A 20,854-nucleotide genomic window follows, 5' to 3' on the forward strand; every position below is an offset into this window, starting at 1 on the left:
GCAGACTCCACGCAGACAGTGACCCAAGCTAGAAATCGAACCCGGGTTCCTGGTGCTGTGAGGCAGTGGTGCTAACCACTGTGCCACAGTGCGTAGCTTTGGCAAAGGACTCTTCTTTGGTAAAGATGCAAATGCGAAGTATTCATTTAGCAACATAGTCTTGCCTTCTGCCTCCGCCAATAGTTCTCCATTTTCATCTCTAATTGGTCTCGCTGCTCCTCTGACAACCCTGTCAAAATTCTATAAAAACTTTTGCTTCTCTTTCATGTTTGCCAGACTTGTGAATGTTCTTTTATCTTAGCCAAGCATTTGGATTCCCTTTGATATTAGTCAGACATTTGGATGCACTTTCATGCCAGCTTTCTTTCATAAAAGAGAAAAGAAAAAAGATAAACTTAGGAGTGTAGGGGCTTTAAAAGTCCACAGATGGGAACGTCAGTGCTTTTGAACTTGGAAAAGTATCTAGTTGAAAAAGCGTTCATACTTAACAATAGCATTGTGGTACATCTGGAAGCTGATTGAAAGGCAGGTTTGAGAGTGTTTCTAGCAGATAATGCCTGACTGTGCCAATCCCACGTTTCACATTAATTGCCTACCCAGACGCTGGGAAGATAACTCTCCCTGTAGTTATTGCCAGGTGCGTTTTCCTCTCCCTGGCACACCCTTCTTCAGTGTTCAGGAATATTTAAAACATGAAATACAGTGAGCAGTATTTCATGTTTTAGGGACCTGTGTTCGAATCCTATCATGGCAGGTGATGGAATTTGAATTCAGTAAAAAAAATCTGGAATTATTGATGGCGATGAAACCGTTGTCAAATGTTGGAAAAACCCAATTAGTTCACTAATGTCCTTCAGGGAAGGAAATCTGCCGTCCTTACTTGGTCTGGTCTACATGTGAGTCTAGAGCCCCAGCAATGTGGTTGACTCTCAACTGCCCTCCAAGGGAAACGAGGGATGGACAGTAAATGCTGGCCTGCCAGCAATGCCTATGTCCCATGAATTAATAAATAAAAATCCACCCTTAAACATAGGAACAGAAGTTGGTCAATCAGCCCCTTGGGGCTCCTACCATTCTATCAGATCATGGCTGATTTGGATTGCAAGTCCATTTATCCACCTTTACTCAGTTTCCTTGCCTAACAAGAGCCTATCCTTCTTGGCCTTCAGAACATCACTTTAACTAGGTTTATGGAGATAGTTCCAAATTTTTGCATTTCGGTTTGAAATCATACAGCTTATGATTAACTTCACTGCTTCCCCACTTTCTTCTGGATTCTTCCACCAGAGAAAAGTCTCTCCATATTAACCCTATTGGATATTTACAAACGTTTGAAATAGGAGCAAAGGTTGGCCGTTCGGCCCCTCAAACCTGCTCCATCATTCATTAAGGTCATGGCTGATTTGTTGGAATTTTGAGTTCCACATTCCCAACTACCCCGACAACCTTTGATTTCCTTGGGTAGGCATAGTGTATTGTCACTGGACTGGTATTCCAGTGACCCAGGGCAATTCTCTGGTGGCCCAGTTTCAAATCCCACCACAGCACATGTGAATTCAATAAAAATCTGGAATTAAAAATCTAAGGATGACTGTGATCGTGAAACCATTGTCGATTGTCATAAAAATCCATCGGCTTCACTTACTTCCTTTAGGGAAGGAAATCTGCTGTCCTTATTTACCTAATCTGGCCTACATGTGATTTCAGATCCATACCAATGTGGTTCTCTCTTTAAATGCGCTCTGAAATGGCCTAGCAAGCCACCCAGTTCAAGGACAATTAAGGATAGGCTAACAATGCCCACATCCCATGAACAAATAAAAAAAAATTCTATCTACCTTTGGCTTAAAAATATTCAATGATGCTCTTTCTACTGCCTTCTGGGGCAGAGTTCCAAAGTTGCACAATCCTCAGAGAAAAAAAATCTCCTCATCTCTGTTCCGTAAGAAAGATCCCTAATTTTAAAACAGTTCTCCCTAATTCTGGACTCACCCACAAGATTAAACATCCTTTCTACAACCACCTTATTAAGGCCATTCAGAATCTTATATACTTCAATCAAGTCATGCTTCACTCTTCGAAACTCCAGTGGAAGCAAGTCCATGTTATCCAATCTAACCCCATAAGACACTCTGATTATTCCAGGTATCCTTTGAACTACTCAAATGCATTTACATGCTTCCTTAAATAAAGAGACCAATACTGCAAATAGTATTCGAGATGTGGTTTCACCAATGCCCTGCATAATTAAAGTATAATATCCTTTAATTTATTTTCAATTCCTCTTGTAGAAAAAGGATAATATCCCATTACCATTCTTGATTACAGGTTGTAACTCCAGACTAACCTATTGTGACTCAGACACTAAAACATCTCTGCATTTCAGAATTCTTTAGTTGGTCTCCGTTTAAGTAATAATTTTTTTTTAAATTCATCCTGCCAAAGTGAACAGCTTCGTGTTTTCCCACATTATTTTCCATCTGCCAGATTTTTTGCCCACTCACTCCATCTGCAAACTCCTTGAGTCTTTTTCACAACAGACCTATCTATTGAATTCCTGATCACGTTAAACATTTTATTAAATCACCCATCAACCAAAGAAACCAAGTTTAAGCAGCCTGTTCTCATAATTTAGCACTGAATGGCCCAGAGTCATTGCAGTGAACCTGCAATCTACCCCAGTCCCCAGGCCAATATATCTCTCCTGAGAGCTCGTGCCCATGATTCAAAGCAGTGTTCTGATGGAGTCTGACTAACAAAATATCACCAAACATCACTTCCACTGTTTTATTTTCCAGCCCTCTTGAGATGAAAACCATCATTTAATTAGTCTTTTTTGATTCATTTTGTACCTAGACATTAACTTTCAGTGATTTGTGTGCATGGACATCCAAACTGCTTTACTCCTGCACAGCTCCTAATTTTTCATCTTTAAACAAATATTTTGATTCTGAAGTGGGTGACCTTGTCCTTTCTAACATTTAACTCAATCTGTCATAGTTTTTTTAGACGCATTATTCCAGACGATCTCTTCACCCTGTGGCAGTCGATTCCTCAGCGTGACAAATGGAAAGTAGAAAAAACTGATCCATCAGCGTTGACTTCGCTGATGTCAGGCAGCGAGTATCAGTCATAGCTTTATTGGTAGCACAGTGGTTAGCACTGCTGCCTTACAGTGCCAGGGACCCGGGTTCGATTCCTGGCTTGGGTCACCGTCAGTGCGGAGTCTGCACGTTCTCCCTGTGTCTGCGTGGGTTTCCTCTGGGTGCTCGTTTTTTTTTCCCCACGGTCTGAAAGATTTGCTGGTTAGGTGCATTGGCCATGCTAAATTCTCCCTCAGTGTAACCCGAACAGGTGCTGGAGTGTGGCGACTAGGGGATTTTCACTGTAACTTCATTGCAGTATTAATCTAAGCCTACTTGTGACATTAATAAATAAACATTGGTATCTCTGATTCAGAGGATCATGAGAATGAAATCCATTTTGTTTTATTCATTTGTGGGACATGGGCATTGCTGGCTGGCCAGCATTTATTGCCCATTCCTAGTTGCCCTTGGAGGGCAGTTGTGAGTCAACCACATCGCTGTGGCTCTGGAGTCACATGTCGACCAGACCATATAAGGACTGCAGATTTTCTTCCCTAAAGGACGTTGGTGAACCAAATGGGTTTTTCCAACAATCAACAATATTTTCATGGTCACCAATAGATTCTTAATCCCAGATATTTTTTATTGAATTCAAATTCTGCCATCTGCTGTGGTGGGATTCGAGCCTGAGTCCCCAGAAGATTAGCTGATTTTCTGGATTAATAGTCTAATGGTAATACCAGTAGGCCACCACCTCCCTAGTGCAATGCTAAGGGAGTCCTACACTGCAGGAAGTGCCATCTTTAGGATGAAACATTAAACTAAGGCTCTGAGTGCTGGGTGTTAAAGATCCTGAGATAATATTTTGAAGAGGAACATGGGATATATCCTCTGTGTCCTGCTCAACATTTGTCCCTCAACATTCAAAACCAGATAATGCGGTCTCGAGCACTTTGGTGTTTGTGGCAGCTTGCTGTGCAATAACTGACTACCACACTTCCTACATCAAAACAGTGATCTAGCTTCAAATGTACTTAATCGGTTGCAAAGCCATTTGAAGGAAACCATGAGTGAAATTCTCTGCTACTGGGAAGTGGCGAGTTGTTTGCTAGCAATGGGATTCTCTGGTCAGTCAATGGGAATTCCCACAGACATTACCCGGAGAGGGGGAGGAGGGTTGGAATGTGCTGCTGCTGGGACCAGAGAATCCCGCTAGGATGAACAGCCGGAGAATTCTAGCCCATGAGTTTGTGCAAATGTTTTATAAATATGTATTTTTCTTTAAGTTCATAATGAAATTTCCCACTGTTTTCCTTGCATCTCCCTGTGTGTGTGCGTGTGTGTGTGTGTGTGTGTGCGCGCATGCATGCGTATGTGTGTCTGTGTGTGTGTGTTACTTTTTGAGTTCCTGTGTTTTAATATGCTGTTTGAAATTAATTTAGAAATCCTTGTGTCTGATGTAGCCTCATTTATTTGTAAATCTAAACAGGTTTATGAAGTCACAGGTGTAACTTGGTTTACACATTGCCCATATCCACCCTAACGTGCACTTTTAAGATTCCTGCTCTGTTCCTCCACACTATTTAGATCAGAGTCACAATTGTTATCATCCTATAGGGTGAAAAAAGGATGCATCAAAAGCTTGGCACTAAACAGAGAAGCAAAATAGCAACATGTGATAAAACTTGGGGCTAACAATACTCAATAAAATCACAAAAAAGATCAAAAGCGTATTGTTGAGTTGTAAGGAAAGATTAGAGGAACCAAAAGGGGAGATGAAAAGAGAGCTCTGATAATATGAAAAGAAATAGAAAGGACTTTTCAAGCATATTACAAGGAAAAAAGGGATGAGAGAGAGCTGTATCTTCAGAAGGGGATATTTAATGAAACTGTTGACAAACCGTGGCAGGAGACAGAATGTCGACACATGAGAGAAGTTTAGAGATTTCAAATATGTTGGAGAAAACTAGATGAGTTGCTGCAGTGCATCTTATGGACAGTACGTACTGGTACCAATATGTGTTGGTGCAAGAGGAAATGAAGTTTAAGATAGTGGATGGGGTGCCAACTTCTTGCCAATGCTGCGCTCACCCAGGCAAGGAGTATTTCATCACATTCCTAACTCCTGACTTGCAGTTAGTGCATCTGGGGAGTCAAAAGATGAACAATTACTCACAACAGAATTCTAAGCTTCAGACCAGGTCTCGTAACCACATTTATGTGCATGGTTGGTTAAACTTCTGGTTAGTGGTAACCTCCAAGATGCTGACAGTGGAAGGGCTTTTCTTTCTCTGATTCGTTCACGGGATGTGTGTGATGGTGCAATTTATTGCACACTCCTGACTGCCGTTGAGATAGTGAGCCGCTTTCTTCAACCACTGCAGCCCTTGTGCTTTAGGTAGATCTACAAAGCTGTTAAGGAGGGAGTTCCAGGAGTTTGACCAGTGACAATGAAGAAATGGCAAACTTGGGAGCAAACTTGTGGCGTTTTCCCATGCATCAGTTACTCTTACTCTTCTAGATGGTAGAGGTTGCAGGCTTTGGGAGGCACCATTGAAGGAGCCTTAGCGAATTGCCACAGTGTATCTTGTAGATGGTACATACTGCTGCTACTGTACGCTGGTGGTGGAGAGACTGGATCTGCAAGATGGTGGATTGTGTGCCATCAAATGGACTGCTTTGTCATGGATGGTGACAAATGCTTTGAGCATTTTTTTGAAGCTGCACTCATTCAGGAAAGTGGAGAGTGTTTCATCACACCCCGACCTGTGATGGTGAATAGATTTTAGGAGTCAGGAGGTGAGATTCATGTGGTCAGAAACTTGGAATTCTGTTGTGAGTAATTGTTCATCTTTTGACTCCCAGATGCACTAACAGCAAGTCAGGAGTATGGAATGTGATGAAATACTCCTCACCTGGGTGAGCGCAGCATCAGCAAGAAGTTGGCACCCCGTCCATTATCTTAAACTTCATTTCCTTTCGCACCAACTCACATTGGTACCAGTATGTACTGTCCATAAGATGCACTGCAGCAACTCATCTAGTTTTCTCCATGTGGTCTCTGACTTGCTCTTGAAGCCGCAGTCTTTATATGGCTGGTCCATTTAATTTTCTGGCCAATGTTAACATGCTGGATGTTGATAGTACTGATTCAGTGATGGTAAGGCCATTGAATGTCATGGGGAGATAGTTAGAGTTTTTACTTGTTGGAGGAGATGTTCATTGATTGGCACTTGTGTGATGTGAATGTTACTCGCAACCTATCAGCCCATGCCTGAATGCTGTCTCGGCCTTGCTGCATATGGGCATGGACTGCTTCAGTGTTTGAGGAGTTACGAATGGAACTAAACACCATATGATCATCAAAGGACATTTAGGGAAGGCCATTGATGAAGCAGCTGAAGATGGTTGGGCCCAGGACACTGTCCACAGAATCTCTGCAGCAATGTCCTGGGACTAAGGTGATTGACTTCCAACCACCACAACCACCTTTTTTTGTGTCAGGTATGACTACAACCATTGGAACGTTTTCCCTTCTGATTCCCATTGACACCAGTTTTCTCGGGTTCCCTGAGCCACACTTGGTCAAATATTGCTTTGATGTCAAAGGCAGTCACTGTCTGGTCATTTCTGGAATCTGGCTCCTTTTTCTACTTGGGCGCCAATGTTCGAAATGAGCTCTGGTGCTGAGTGGCCTTGGCGTAATCTAAACTGATATAGGTAATCCAGTCTGCAGTTGAGATGGATCAAAGGTCATTGACCTGTAAAGCTAATTGTGTTCCTCTCTGTTTGACAAGCTGAATATGCCCAGTGTTTTCAAAACTTTCCTTCAGCTTTCCAGCATCGGCAGTATTTTAATTTTGAGTAGAATATTATGTTGCATCAAATAGTTCCTTGTGGTTCTGTGAATCTCTTGCACTCACTTTCCTCCGCTGCTTAGGACACTACCTTTAGGTTGTTCTCCATTCGAGTGTGTTTTTACATAGGGTTTGATTTGGCCTGTTTTATTAATGTCATATTGTGGTCAGTGCAAACTTGATGGGCTGAATTGCCTCCTTCTGCACCAGTGGGATTCTATGATTCAATGTATTGGGATGCAGTGCAAAGTATTTTTCTTGTGTGTTGTACAGACAAAGCATACAATTCATTGAGTACATAAGGGAGCTAGAAAGAAGAGGATGCAGAATACAGTGTTACAGTCATAGATAGGTTGTAGAGAAAGATCAGCTTGCATCCATTCAAAAGTCTGATGGCAGTAGGGAAGAAGCTGTTCTTGAGTCAGATGGTATGTGATCTGAGACTTTTGTGTCTTTTTCCCAATGGAGGAAGGTGGAATAGAGTATGTCCAGAGTGCGTGGGGGCTTTGATTATGCTGGCTACTTTTCTGAGGCAGTGGGAAGTGTAGACAGAGTCAATGGATAGGAGGCTGGTTTGTGTGATGGACTGGGTTATGTTCACAAACCGTTGTAGTTTCTTGCGGTCTTGGCCAGAGCAGGAGCCATATCAAGCTGTGAAACATCTGAAAAGGTTGCTTTTGATGATGCCATTCTTGGGGGCCACAGTGGTTAGCATTACTGCCTTACAGCCCCAAGAACCCGGGTTCTATTCCTGGCTTGGGTCACTATCTGTGCGGTATCTGCACATCCTCCCTGTGTCTGTGTGAGTTTCCTCTGGGTGCTCCAGTTTTCTCCCACAGTCTAAAAGACATGCTGGTTAGGTGCATTGGCCGTGCTAAATTCTCCCTCAGTGTACCCAAACAGGCGGCAAAGTGTGGCAACTCAGGGAATTTCACAGTAACTTCATTGCAGTATTAACATAAGCCTACTTATGACACTAATAAATAAAACTTCAAACTTTAAAAAGTTTGTGTTTGGGCCCCGACTCCAATACATTTGGGATTACAGCTGAATCTACCAGCCCCACTTCCAAATAAATAGCTATATGCCTTCATGAGCCGTACACAAATAGAGCTGGAGGGAATCTGAGCCAGTTAATGCCAGGGAGTTGGGATTAGTTCGGATTTGGGTTTGAGCTTCTCGATCACAAACCAGACGTTTATTTTCCAATTATTTTTGGTTGATAACCAGCTGGTCGTAGTTATACAAATAATCCTGGAGCGTGACTCTGGAGGTATAATCATAAAGTCAGGGGAAAAAAGCAGCTTGTTTACTCCTGAATGCGCTAATAATGGAAGATTGTGGGCAGGAAGGTGACAGGCATCAGCCCTCCACCGTCAGACAAAGTGACAGAGGTTAGAGTCAGCCTCAGCCTCAGACTTCTTACGCAGCTGGGCACAAATAAAAATCTATATCCAAGTGCGAGTGACCTTTCTGTTAATCTCCTCATAAATATGACAGAGCTGTCCTTTTATCTGAGCTGTTTTCTTTTACTGGCAAACACCCCAAACTTCCCTTGGCTTTCATCCAGCCAAAATGCTGCATTGACTGAGGGAAGAATCCGCTCACCGAGAGGAAGATTTTGTGCAGTGTATCTTGGCCTTCTGGCTAAGATCAAGTGTCGTATTACGATCAAGTGCTGCACTTGGTTGAAGTTATTAGGCTACATTTTAGCTTCATTTCAAGCCCAAGACAGGAGGTGAGAGCCCTGTCTTGTCAGCTTGGATCGGGAATGTCTCAACTTGTTGAGACTCTGAATTGGACTTGATTTGATTGAATTGGAATAAAAGCAAAAAAAAAAATCAACAACCTCAGGACACACCGTCACCGCCCCCCCCCCCCCCCCCACCCCCACCCCCACCAACCACTTCATTGCCAAGGAGGTGTATTTGCCGTTACTGTTGCTATGCAGGGAAATGTGTCAACCCAATGAGCACATAGCAAGTTCCCACAAACTGCAGTGTAATTTCTATCTGTTTGCTCTCGTTGCCCATGCCCTTTGTGGGCAGCGGGGTGGCATCGGGAGACTCTGAGCCATGGGGCGAATCGGGTCTTAATCAGCTGCCAATGTACTCTCCATCAGTCCCCAGTTTTATTTACACGGGTTGAAGTCATTGGGGGAGATGTATGTCACGCTCCCCACTAGGTGAACGCCAGTTTTACACCATCGCATAGTCAGATGTCCACGGAGTAGACGATTCCTCAGAATTGTCCCGAGATTGAGATGAGGTGAAGGGATTGGGCGGGTCTCATTGGTAGGGGGGACCTTACTGGCTCATCCCGTCGGTTGGCCAACGTGATGAGCTGGCAAGATTGTGTAAGAAGTGAAAAGCCAAGTTTTCTTGCCTCTCAAAATATTATCAGCCCCAATCTGCTGGCGTAATCAGCATTGCGCATGGGTAGGGTGTGAGGCTAATTTTAATATTCATTAGGCTATTTAAATATTATTAGTGACCCTGGGACATAATCGTCCAGGCTCACTTACCTTAATGGCTCTGCCAGTGGAGGTCCACATTGGTGAGCGTCACATATGGTCCCCAGCAACAGGGAGCAGATATGAGAGTCATGTCGGTCGGACTGGAGGACATTGAAAACCATGGATAATTGGGAAAGAGGCAGGCATTGCTAATCTGGCACTGCCAGCCTGGAATTTTGGCAGTGCCTACCACGTACCCTGGCACTGCCCACCATACACCAGGCAATGCCAAAGAATGGGGCCTAAGGGGAGGGGTTGGACTTGAAGGGGGCAGGTCGTGAAAGGGAGGCAGGGTGTGGGAAGCTGCATACTCTGCACTGGGGATTGCCAGGGCAGTGATGGCTAGGAGTGGGAAAAATCAAGGATGGCGATTGCCTGGTGGTGGGGAGAGGAATAGGGGGCAATAATTGATCAAGAGGGGAATTAAGGCCAGTAATCTATCAGAGGGGGAACTTAGAGGTGGGTATGGGGGTGTCTGCAATAGGGGGGTAGGGGAGGCGATGTCTGGGGGAGTGACATTCTACCAGTGCATTGTTTACTCCTGCACATAATTCACTGGGAGATCAGGCACCTGCGTTATAATGTTCTCTAGCAGTCAGCAGCCAGCTTCCTGGTGTGGATAGACTCCATCCACTCTCTCCCCACCCCCACCCTCACCCCCATTGCCGTAAATCACATTTCCCTTCATTTGGTTTCCCTAAGTGCCATAAAATTACAGCTAGGAGTTCACCCAAAAAATGGGCGCGATTCTCTCCCGTTTTCACGTTCGTTCAGGATTTAGAATTTTTTTGGTAAGGTCGCCCCCATATTCTCTTTCACTCCCTTCGCCAATCTTTTTGTTTGTCTCCTTTTCTCTGTCACTCTCTGCCTCCACCTGGAAGTTCCCCTCCAAGTTATTCACAACTGTGACTTGGAAATATTATCGCTGTTCCTTCACTGTCGCTGGGACAAAATCCTCAAATCCCCTCCTTAACAGCTTGCATACCAGCCTTCACAATCCTCTTAAAGCAAGGGACACCCCGACATAGAGAGAGAGCAAGGGCTGGAAGCGATCCCTTTGGGCCCTTCTGCTCAAAATGGCGATTCAGGGAGCCCCCCTGCCCCCACCATCATCAACGCCAAGTTGAACTTATCTGTGTGTCCCCTCTGGTGCCCCCTGAGCAGTGCCCAACCTGAAGGGTGCCAGCTGCCTGAGCACTCACCTCCAAAATCCCACTGGGAGGTGAGGGTGCCAAGTTCATATTTGCCTGTTGTAATTGGTGTTGGTGCAGCCTGCTGAATATCCAGTGAGGGAAGGTGGGGAGGATGTCCCAGACGGAATTCTTGCTAATGACATGCTAAGGTATTAAAATGAGCACGAATCACATATCTCCGAATTTTGAGCAAGTGCTGCCAGTCCCACAAATGGAGACTGCGGGCTCAAAATTGTCCCCTGCAGGTGTCAAGGGCATGGGAAAAGAGCAAGAGGATAGAACTGAGATGGAGGATAAGTCACGATCACATTGAATGGCGGAGTAGGCTTGAGATGCCAAATGGCCTACTTGCATTTATTTTCTATAATAATGACCAGATAATCTGGGCGGGATTTTCCAGCCATGCTCACTCCAGAAAATCCTGCCTGAGGTCAACAGACCTTTGCATGTTTGGGGAAAATTCCTCGCTCTGTGTTGGGTTGAGTGTTTGGCTGGGATCTTGGGAAGGGTTGTCCTTTGGAGTAGTCCTGTGCGATTGTTAATGTCCATGTAGGGGGGCAGGTAGGGGACTTACTTTAACGTTTCCCTCAAAAGATGGCACTTCCAGCAGTACTGTAGCGGATGGGAAGCAGATTGTGTGCTCAATTCCATGGTGCGGGACTTGAACTCACAATCGTCTAACACAGAGATGGGATTGCTACCCACGAAGCCACAGCTGACACTAAGTGCTGGTTTGCTCTTGGCAGCAGAGCACCCGGTGATTCTAGATTTCAAAACCTTTCCTTTATTACAAAAGTCTGTTATAATAGGCTGCTGGAAAAATCAAGCACCATGGCATGTTTTCATTCTTCAAACCTTCAGACAGACTAAATATGGACTGTTCTTGGAAAGACACAATACCTTCAAGCAACACCAGTTCTGGAAATCTAGCAATTGTTTAGAGTAAATTCCATGGCACACCATTGATTAATAAATATTAAATATCACTAAATCTCTGATAACATGCTCTAAGGAGGAAAGAGCTGTAAGATTCAGAGTGGAAGTATTTCTGTGTCCACTGTGTAGGACGATTTGAGCATCGTGGCAGAGTAACTCTATTTTTAGCTGGACCACATGCACCGATCTCCAACTGCAAAGGTTAAGTAGTGGGAACAAAATACAGATTACAAAAAAGCAATGACATTTGATTAAACTTTCTAGCAAGTGTGTTGTTCAATGGAGTTGCCAGCTGCAAAACCACAGCCTGAGTGGGATAGCTGTGGGTGCAGGCTCAATGGGCCAAATAGTTTCCTTCTGCACTGTAGGGATTCTATGGTTCACTGACCAAGTAACTTCTTTACAATGAGTATATGGGTTGAGTCTTCCTGGTTTGGGTGGGAGTTTGGAGATGGATTCATTTCCAAGAGGCCAACCTGCCCCCATGGGAAGTGAAAGCTCATTGATATTTTGATAGAGGTGAGCTGTCAATTGGGTCAGGGTTGGGTTTGCTGTTGAATTGGACGGAGTGGCGAGGGCATGGAGGCTGGTTGCTGTGGCTACCCTGTGAACAGTATGTTTGTTAATTTGATAAAATGGGAAGTGCATTCTCACATTTTAGAGGGCAGGTGATGTTCTGGAACCCGGGATAGGAGGACCTTGAGAATTTATTAATTTTTTAAATTTTTTCCCTGATGGAATAGGCCCTGTATGCTCCACAAAGCCCCTTCATTATAATAAGTTGATCTTCTCCATTCAGAACTTGTCCTCCCCAGTCTTGAATTGGTTTGCATCAGACAGCCACTGAAGATCTACTGCCCCCCATGAGAATTTGGAAAGATTTAGTGCTCTGAATAATCTCCTTAAGAGGCCTGATCATTGCTAGGGTAACTTTGCTAACCCGCCCTCCTCCCACTCTCACGAAAATCGCCTGAGTTCTGAATGGAGGTTGAAAGTCATAATGCAAGCCGTTGGCACAATTTTTTTGCTGCCCACCTCCACCCCCATGCCCACACAATAGTTAGAAAAGCCCATCAACACCCCCACTTTCTCAGAAGACTAAGGAAATTTGGCATGTCAGCTACAATTCTCACCAACTTTTACAGAAGCACCATAGAAAGCATTCTTTCTAGTTGTATCACATTTTGGTATGGCTCCTGCTCTGCCCAAGACTGCAAGAAACTACAAAGGACCGTGAACGTAGTCCAATCCATCACGCAAACCAGCCTCCCATCCATTGACTCTGTCTATATTTCCCGCTGTCTCGGAAAAGCAGTGAGCGTAATTAAAGATCCCTCGCACCCTGGACACATACCTTCTTCCACTTTCATCCATCGATTAAAAAGATACAAAAGTCTGAGACCACTTACCAACTGATTCAAGAACACCTTCTTCCCTGTAGCCATTAGGCTTTTGAATGGACCTACTTCACACTAAGCAGATCTTTCTCTATATCCTAGCTATGACTGTAACACTATATTCTGCACTCTCTCCTTTCTTTCTCTATGTACGGTATGCTTTGCCTGTATAGCATGCAAGAAACAACATTTTTCACGATATACTAATACATGTGACAATAATAAATCAAATCAAAATTCAGACCCGATCCTAGCAGCAAAAATCCACCACAATGGGCGGGATCGTACCACCTCATCCCACTCAACTTTCAGTGAGGCAAGATGGCACGTTCAGGCGGGAGGTGGAAAATGAGAAGCACGCCTGGTTTCTTTCCTCTCCCGCTTCTACCAGTCCTGTTTTATTGGCAAAATTGCATACTGGCACTTTTGCACTAAGCGCGACTGGGAACTCACTCAGAAAACGATTCTGTCCAGCTTTCTCGCGCGTTTGGTGTTTAGAATTTTTTTCGTAAGATTGCACCCAAACTGGCCAGTGAAAAGGATGCCTCAAGCTGTTTTATTCTAATGCGAGGTCACCGGTGGAGTTGCCCATTATGTACCATCATGGCCTGCACTTATAAGGACACTGCCAGGGAAATCTAGGTTATTCTCATTACCTGCAATTGAAGGTGTTTGGAGGCCAATAGATGCCTTATAAAACTCCAGGCAAATAAAATAAAGACCGATAATATGAAAATAAGCCAATTTATAACATGTTCTCAACACTAGATCACCCTCATAAGATCCTGACTGAAGTCCTACCACTGAAATCCTTTTCCTTTCTCCCAGCCAGGACACTGAGTGAATCTTTGAAGATGAAGGCATTCTAATTTGTTCATCCTTCACTTCCTCAGAGTCCATGAATGTGTTCACTGTTTTGGATCTTGTCCATCCCTTTGCCCTACCCCATTTGTCCAATCATTCCATCACCCACCCCAATTATTGGCAGCACAGTGGTAAGCACTGCTGCCTCACAGCGCCAGGGACCTGGGTTCAATTCCAGCCTTAGGTCACTGTCTGTGCAGACTCTGTACATTCTCCCCATGTCTGTGTGGGTTTCCTCCAGGTGCTCCGGTTTTCTCCCACAGTCCAAAGATGTGTGGGTTAGGTTGATTGGCCATGCTAAGTTGCCCTTTAGTGTCAGTGGAACTAACAGGGTAAATATGTGGAGTTACAGGAACAGGATCAGGGTGGGATTGTGGTCAGTGCAGACTCAATGGGCCGAATGACCTCTTTCTGCATTGCAGGGATTCTATGAGTCTATGATTCTACAAATTTTAAGCTTGGGGCATTTGCTGATAATTTATTGCTGTGTGTTTTCCCTTCTTGATTACTTACTTACTTGTAAATCGATTGGTGCAATAGTTAAACCTGGATGTTACAGTTTAGAAGGGAGCAGAGAATTTTACCCAGGCCCTAACCCCATAACAACCTATCAACCATGCTAATGCTTGTAACCTACACATTTTGGGACAATAAGGGGTAATTTAGCGTGGCAAATGAAACTAACTTGGACATCTTTGGACTGTGGGAGAAAACTGAGCAAATGGAGGAAACCCAGGCAGATACGAGGAGAATGTGCAAACTGCACACAGTCATCCAAGGCTGGAATTGAACCTGGGTCCTTGGCACTGTGAGGCAGCAGAACTAACCACTGTTCCTGCAGATGGCACACCCCAGTATAAGCTATCCACTTTGCTTTACTGGGCTTTTTCATTTAGTCTCTGAAGTTTAAAACTATCGAAAATCCTCAATTTTAATTACGCCATCATTGGTGGTCGTACCTTGGTTACTCAATCCCAGGCTCAGAAATACACTTTTTGCGCCCGTTATGGCCAGCTGAGGACCCAGTCGACTGTCTCATCTCTTTGCCTACTCCTCATTTAATGGCAATAGTTTTGACTGCAAATAGGTTGTTTCTTTTAAAGAATATGCTTACCAACTCAGTGAGGTTTTACTGTTTGTGCGCTGTGACTATTGAGAACACACAGGGCCAGGTCTTCTTGAGATTTTTGTAAAGAAAAGTGGATAGCTTATATTGTGGTGTGCCACTAGAAGATACACTGCAGGAACTCATAGGTTGTTATGGGGTTGGGCCTGGGTAAAATTCTCTGTCGAAGAGCCAATGCAGGCACGATGGGCCAAAAAATGGCCTTCTGCGCTGTAGAGATTCTATGGTTCTAACTCACCAGGCTTCCTTAAGCAGCACCTTCCAAACCCACAACCTCTACCATGTAGAAGGACAAAGGCAGCAGATACCTGGGCACATCATTGAGTTTTCAAAGTTAGGGGACAAGCAACGCTATTGTTAATAATTGGTGGTACAGTGGTTAGCGCTGCTGCCTCACAGTGCCAGGGACCCAAGTTTGATTTCTGGTGTGTATTGCACCTTCTACTTGTGTCTGCATGGGATTCCTCCAGGTGCTCTGGTTTCCTCCCACAGTATGAAAGATGTGCTGGTTTACCATGGCATTGGCCATGGTAAATTCTCCCTCAGTGTACCCAAACAGGCACTGGAGTGTGGCGACTAGGGGATTTTCACAGTAACTTCATTGCAGTGTGTAAACCCACTTGTGGCATTAATCAATGAACTGGACTAATAATTTTATTCATTTTTCATGAGTCAAAGTAGTGAAGATTTGAAGCTTCCTTCTGTATTTATCGGGTGCCCCCACGTGCATACTTTCTAGGATCATTATGATTAGGAATTCAAGCTGGACTATAGTTTTTATTTTCCCAGTTTTGAGCCCACATTGTGCTGTTCCATCTTCCTGCCCCATCTGAGATCAGTTCTTTTATCACGGATAAGCAATAAAACCTTTGAATTGCCTGGTCTTGAAGGCTTAAGTGTCATGCTGACCATGGTGCACAGTGAGTCATGAGGGCAATTGTTCAGCCTGTTCTAGAAGGAGCTTCCATGTGGCCTCAAGGTTATTCATTGTCCTCAAAGATGGGACAGTTTCCTCCCCAGTAACACCCAATAACTAGCTGGAACAAACCCCTTCAACAATGTTGTACTTGGTGTTATTGTACTTGTACACCAGTGTAATTATTTTATCCCTATCGCTTATGAGAGGCTGGAACTCAGTCTTCTTGTGGAGAATCTTATGATGACCATCTCGAATTTTGCAGACTTAAAACAAAAACTGTGTTCTCTACTATAAGTCACTGCTGAAGAAATCCCATACGTGTAAGCTATTAACCAGACAAATATTACATTGCAGAATTCATTAAACCATGGTCTATCATGTTTCTGAAATAAAATACTGCACTTCCATATCATAGCAGTCAGAGTCCGAAGGTGGGGAGGGTAGTTGGGGCTAGTGGGCATAGTTGGGGTATGGGGAGATTAGTGGGTAAGGGATTGTAGTTGTAGACGGGGGATGAGCAGTCATCCCATGGGGGCTCTGAGGCTGTGGGTGGGAGGTGAGTACAATAGTTATGCAGGAATCAGAAGTGGTTTTAATTCTTCTAACTTTTTCAGTGTAGTCACTGATGTAATGGGGGGTTGCTTGGTGGCACAGTGGTTAGCACTGCCCCTCACAGCGCCAGCAACCCAGGTTTGATTCCAGCCTTGGGTGACTATCTGTGTGGAGTTTGCTTGTTCTCACTGTGTCTCCGTAGTTTTTCTCCTGGTGCCCTGGTTTCTTCCCACAGTCCAAAGATGTGTGGGTTAGGTTAATTTGTCATGCTAAATTGTCCTTTGTGTTGGGGAATTTGCAGGGTAAATGCAAGGGTTACGGGATTGGGCCTAGATGGGATTGTTATCAGTGCAGCCTTGATGGGCCAAATGGCCTCTTTCTGCTCTACAGAGATTCTATGTAATCCAGGGAAAAATGCCAATGAATTTGTGCAGAACAAACTCCCAAAAACAGCTGTATGATGACTAGACCATCTGTATTTAATGATATTAGTTGAAAGTTAAATACTTGAGTTTCTTCGCTCTTGATTGGAATAGTACGATGCCCATCTGATGAAGTATGTGGCAATAAAGCATTCTATCTAACAACACTAGAGAATGAACCAGACTTTGTGCTCAATCTTCTGAAGTGAAACATAGAACCCTGGAATCCCTACAGTACAGAAGGAAGCCATTTGGACCATTGAGTCTGTACCAACCACAGTCCTACCCAGGCCCTATCCCTGTAACCTATGTATTTACCATGCTAGTCCTTCTGACACTAAAGAGCAATTTAGCATGCCCAATCAAACTAATCCGCACAGCTTTGGACTGTGTGAGGAAACTGGAGCACTCGGACAAAACCCACGTAGGCACGGGGAGGATGTGCAAACTCCACACAGACAGTGACCCGAGGCCAGAATTGAGCATGGGTCCCTGGCGTGTGAGGCAGCAGTGCTAACCATTGTGCTGCCCATGAACATGAGCTCTCAACTGGGCAAGAATGCTCCCCACTAAGCCTTGGTTGACAAAAGTTTAGTCCTTGTTTGTAATTTTAAAGGAAGTACTTAGTAAGTATTATTTAAAAATGATTGGCAACTGCCTTTCAATGCAAATGCTCTAAATTACAATGTGTAAATTTTAAGAATCAAAATTAATATGGAGCTTCCTGGCTCAGGCTGGTCTCATGATCATTGCCCCTTTGTACATGTGACTAAATGCAGATATATCTTGGATGGAATTTTCCCATCCCATCCTCTACAGGAATCATAGCAGGTGGCACAGCGTTAGCACTGCTGCCTCACAGCACCAAGGACCCAGGTTCGACTCCCAGCTTGGGTCACTATTAGTGTGGAGTTTGCACATTCTCCCCATGTCTGCATGGGTTTTCTCTGGGTGCGCCGGTTTCCTCCCACAGTCCAAAGATGTGCGAGTCAAGTGGATTGGCCATGCTAAATTGCCACTTAGTGTCAGGGGGACCAGCGGATACGTGTGGGATTCTGGTTGGTGTAGTATTGATGGGCCAAATGGCCTCCTCCTGCACTCTAGAGATCTGCACCCTGAGGTCCATTGATCTCGGGTGGGATTTTTCGTCTTTTGGGTGAGAGCAGCTGAAAAATCCTGCTCCTTGCCTTGTAAAGTTCTTTAGTAATATTACCAAACCAGCTTTAGGGTGAATTCTAACAGAGCAGCAATTATCTCTAATCGTTGAGATAATTGTGATCTAACTTGATAAAACTCTTTAAAGAAACCTGTAGTGTAGGTTTAACTCCTCTGAAGCTTGCACCCAGCAGTCAGAAGGATGTTGTCTCTTTACATTGTATACAACAGTAGCTCTTGTCTCTGGAATATTTCACTTGCTATGTTCCTCATTGTCTTGGAGATTTGAGTCTTGCAGTAAACAAAGAACGTTGATTCTGCTGTTCCAAAATGTACTCCTCCCTGATATCATACTTTCATTTTAGCATGTTCACACACTGCCCTCTTCTGAACAACTTCTTTTTATGAGTTAAACTTGTCAGTAGTAACAGTATTTAGATATAATAAAAAAAACAAAATTTACTTTTGTAATGTACTTGGAAAGGAAAATGTCAGCATAAAATGTGACATTTTGGAATGCAGGTGACATTTTAGAATGTGTGGTTACATTTTCCTTCTGTGCTCCACTCTGACTGACTAATCTGCCTGCAGATTGTCCTTTTGACATGCTCCTCAGACCTGACCTGTACTTATCACTCGTAACTGGTCAGGAAATTGGTACAAGCCGCCATAAAATCAGTCATTTCATTTATTCCCACGCCATTAGGGACTGCATAAGTAGAATCTAAATAATTGTCCATTCTGAATCTTCTTCTTGTTAATCGTTAATCCTATTTTCCCTCGCGTTACTAAATGCAATTGCTTTAATGATGCTTTACCGTGAAATTTAAATTGTACCAAGTATTAATCAATTAATTGACATTTATTGAAAGCGGGCCACCCGATTTCTTTGACTGTTTTAGTGGTTATAGGCAGTATATTCTGAGATACGTGGAGGCAGCAGTGGAAGAAGGGGTCGGGAAAATTACATGAAAATGCATTGCAATGGCTCACTAGTGTGCTGCTGCCTCTTTGTGGTCTGCTTGGTGATGGTGATGGCAACCTGTCTGCTGTGGAATGCAATCAAGCTAATTAAGGAACCACTTAAGGCTGATTGTTGCAGGAGCACAGCGATGATGCCAGTGTCACACAGCCCTTCCTGCTGGATTCACACCATGCGACTGCACTGTGCAAGGTCGAAACTATGGGCGAGATTTTCCCACCCAATATCGGCAAAGGCCGGAAAAACAGACTTGAGGCCGTCAATGGCAATGGAGACATTTTTAAAAAAATCATTCATGGGACATGGGCGTCGCTGGCTGGCCAGCATTTATTGCCTATCCCTAGTTGCCCTTGAGAAGATGGTGGTGAGTTCTTCTTGAATCACTGCAGTCCACGTTCTGTGGGCCATTAAGGAGGGAATTCCAGCATACAGTCCAGGACGTAGAAAAACAGAATTGCAGTCACGGGTTCCATGAAGTATCACTGGTGAGCAGCTCTGATTTATACGTCCCACCATCAAACGGTGACTTAAAGGCCTTGGCGCTATTTTTAAAGGCTGTCCCAGTGCACAGGTAGCAAATCAGTAAACAATCTTCACTCAGGTGTACCTTGCTCACATCCCTGGCATCAAGCTGGCATCAAGATGGCGCTGCCCTGGCATTTACAGGGACTACTCTGGCATTACACTGGCACAATCCCTACCCCCCTCATGTCTAAGCTCCCCTGTGGGTACTGCTGGCCAGGTGCATGCCTTCTGAAACCTGATGTGCATCACACCATTCTGACATAATGTTGCTGAGATGGATATTTTGATATGGAGGTATGATTCCAGCAAATGTGTCTGATCATTACGTATTAATTTATGTTTGATTTGATTTATTACTGTCACATGTATTAGTGTACAGTGAAATGTATTGTTTCTTGCTTGTTATACAGACAAAACATACCGTTCACAGAGAAGGAAAGGAGAGTCCAGAATTTAGTGTTACAGTCATAGCTAGGATGTAGAGAAGATCAAATTAGTGCAAGGTAAGTCCATTCAAAAGTTTGATGGCAGGAGGGAAAAAACTGTACTTGAGTCAGTCGGTATGTGACATCAGACTTCTGTATCTTTTTCCTGACGGAAGAAGGTGGAAGAGAGCATGTTCGCGGCGTGTGGAGTCCTTAATTATGCTGGCTGCTTTTCTGAGGCACCAAGAAGTATGGACGGAGCTAATGGATAGAAGGCTGGTTGGCATGATGGACTGGGCTTTATTCATGACTCTTTGTATTTTCTTGTGGCCTTGGCAGAGCAGGAGCCATACCAAACTGTGATACAACCAGAAAGTATGCTTTCTCTGGTGCATCTATAACAGTTGAGAGGCTACAAAAATGTTCAAAGGCCGGAAACAAGGCCCATCATTAAAGAGAACATACACTTTGTGCTTTTGCACCATTGTGTATTGCGACTTTGGCCTTTTCACGATACTTTTTGCTCCCAAACCTGCCTGCGTGAATGGGAATGGAAAATCTTGGCCTGTGTTGTAGCTGATGGGATGAGCTAAATGTGTTAGACAGAAAGCGACGAGGCCGTTGTCTTGCCTTGAGATGTCTTGCCCAGTGAACATGGAATTCCTGAAGACCGATTGGGCCTAATAACAATGCTTCAGCCACTCTCCCGATACTGATGGCGGCCAGAGCGTTTCCCTCTCTTTCCTGCTGCTTAAATCTCTGCTCCCATTGGTCACCCAGCTACTGGCCTCTCCTGAAGTGGAGCGTGCTGCCGGAAGCTTCCTTCACTGGAACCCTCTCACCAGCCTGACCTGGGTGACATTGAGGCAACCTAATTGGCAATCTCCTGTAAAATTCAGC

The 20,854-nt window shown here is 44.2% G+C and overlaps 1 protein-coding gene and 1 pseudogene across 1 annotated transcript in view; both read left to right on the forward strand.

The window, feature by feature from the left end:
• LOC145359042 (acid-sensing ion channel 2-like) overlaps positions 1-20,854 on the forward strand; it is a 1,204,124-nt gene that overhangs the window by 446,079 nt on the left and 737,191 nt on the right. The window lies entirely within an intron of this gene.
• Positions 1-20,854, forward strand: part of LOC145358988 (NADH dehydrogenase [ubiquinone] iron-sulfur protein 3, mitochondrial pseudogene) — a 184,827-nt pseudogene that overhangs the window by 112,010 nt on the left and 51,963 nt on the right.

Source organism: Carcharhinus amblyrhynchos, chromosome 27, assembly GCF_965287045.1.
Source record: "Carcharhinus amblyrhynchos chromosome 27, sCarAmb.v2.hapA, whole genome shotgun sequence".
Taxonomy (NCBI): domain Eukaryota; kingdom Metazoa; phylum Chordata; class Chondrichthyes; order Carcharhiniformes; family Carcharhinidae; genus Carcharhinus; species Carcharhinus amblyrhynchos.